This window comes from Caenorhabditis briggsae, assembly GCF_000004555.2.
Source record: "Caenorhabditis briggsae complete genome, chrX, whole genome shotgun sequence".
NCBI lineage: Eukaryota > Metazoa > Nematoda > Chromadorea > Rhabditida > Rhabditidae > Caenorhabditis > Caenorhabditis briggsae.
In genome coordinates this window covers 15,860,984-15,863,341 of record NC_013491.2, presented here as the reverse complement: position 1 = coordinate 15,863,341, position 2,358 = coordinate 15,860,984, and the positions used below count along the sequence as shown (strand labels likewise).

At 38.3% G+C, this 2,358-nt stretch overlaps 1 protein-coding gene across 1 annotated transcript in view; it reads left to right on the top strand.

Moving 5' to 3' along the window:
• The window catches only part of CBG15451, a gene marked incomplete at both ends in the record, with an annotated part of 9,124 nt that overhangs the window by 553 nt on the left and 6,213 nt on the right, over positions 1–2,358 (top strand). The window lies entirely within an intron of this gene.

Genomic DNA, 2,358 nt, shown 5'->3' with positions numbered 1-2,358 from the left:
TGTTCTCTAAATTCCGTTCAAAGATGCCTTTCGAGGAGTTGAACTTGTGAGGGCGATGATTGAGGGTGCGGCGTCGCTACCGGCTGAGCCACGCGGGCAAAGAGAAAGCGCACGCCCGATTGCATACATAAAGGCGAGGACGACAGCTGTACGCAGAATGACATTAAGCGTTGTACACCGTGACGGTAGAATGCATACTCTAGCTACAAAAAAACTACGAAAAATCTCCTGTCCCCCCACCTTTAACAGGTAGCATAACAATGTAAAAACCGTATAAATGAACAAGGGGAGCCTCTCATCGATAATTTACTCGAATTCTGAACTACTTGCAGACAGCTATCGATGTCCCATAAACATTTGATATTTGTCATCCATCTAGTCTCACACGAGAGGGTGATACCTCGTCATATCGGAGCATCGTTGCAAATAAAAATGGTGCGCGTTCAAATATTAATTAATTGCCGGCCGGCCGGGCCGGGCCCTGGTTTTTTTCCCTCGGGCCGGCCAGCCCGTCAGATTGCAACCCTGCTAAAAAATGCTTATGAAATTTTAATTCTTGAAGTCGACGTAGGAATAGACCCCATAAAACTAATAAATGTCTATGGAACGCCTTCCTGTAACACTAGAGATTCAAAACAACTTTTTAATATTATATATACTTTCATCGATCATAAGAATATTATTATATTAGGAGATTTTAATTGTAAAGAAATTGATTGGTGCTCAGATCCTCCCACACCAACACAACCCCTACAACTAGCCAGAGCGGTTATTGATTTTTGCGTAACAAATAATCTTACTCAATACGTAAAGCAACCTACTAGAGGCCCAAACATTCTTGATCTACTTTTTTCGAATACGTCACAGTCTAATGTTGTGGTTTCCAGTCCGATAGGGTTCAGCGTTCATTCAAAAATATCTTTCCAACTTGACCTTATTCACAAGCCAACTCCTGTGTACATCTCTATCCCTGATTATAAAAACGTAAATAGGCAAATGCTCCAACAACTGTTACATAGAGTTGACTGGACACAAATCTTTGGTCAAAGTTTAGTCATTAATGACAAATATGATAATTTCCTCTCCTTCCTTAATCATGTTTTTGAATGCACTGTTCCTTGGATTAGAGTAAATTCTGAATATGGAAATCTCCCCCAATACCTGATATCATTTCAGTAAACTTGTAGACTACCTTTGGGAAAAAACGAAACTAACTAGAAGTGACTCTGACTTTGAACAATACGCCCTGATTACAAAAAAATTTAGGAAAAAATTGCAAAAATATAAAGGCAATGTTGAATTGCAAATTCTTCAGAAAAAAGGTGTCAGTCGGTTTTCTAAGTTTTCTAAATTTGTGTTAAAGAAGAAATCTGGCGATACACCAGACTTCAAAAACTTGTCCGGAATAGTATTGAGTGAAGACTATGAGAAATCTGAATGTCTATCGGAGTATTTTGAATCACAATTTACAAATCCTAGTCCAACGTTCCAAGCCAATAATACCACAAAAAATATCCAGGAAATGATATGGGTATCTGAAGATGAAATTTATAAGTTACTTAAGAAAATTAAGAGTTATAATACACTAACCCCAGACGATATTCCTTCTAGTTTTTTTAAAATTGACATCCATATATATAGCTAGCCCAATAGCACAACTCTGTAATTACTCAATGATGTCAGGAAAAACCCCGAAAAAGTGGAACGAGGCGATTGTTATTCCTATAAAAAAAGTAGAAACTCCTTCTAGCCCAAGCCAATTCAGGCCTATTAGTCTCCCTTCCGTTATTTGTAGAGTTTACGAAAGGTGTATCCTGAAAAGAATCAATGACCATCTAGCAAATAGTCAATTTTGGAGTGACAGCCAACACGGCTTTCGAGTAGGTAGATCAACAACTTCCTGTCTGTCAGAATTTTAAATGATTGGACTTCTAGTCTTGAAAGAGGGGATCAGGTAGACATAATTTATTTTGATTTCAGTAAGGCTTTTGATAAGGTACCTCATAATTTATTACTTGAAAAGCTGGCCTCTATAGGATTAAATTCATATCTTATAGAATGGATAAATTCATATCTTACTAGGGAAGGTTGTAACTGGGGTATGGGACTTTGATATGAGGCCTATATCATTCGAAAGCTGAGAATGAGACATTTTCAAATATATATTCAGATTTTGCTGCGGAAATTCCAGATCCGAGAAAATCGAATTTGAAATTTGGCTGAAATTCGAATATTTTGAGGGCCAGATCTCCCCCTTTCTTATATGCATTGTGGAACTAGTTGAAAGCAGCGACTGGTGGTGTAGCGGTGAAGAGGGAGAACGGTAACTGACTAGGGTTGGGTTCGATTCCTCTCTCC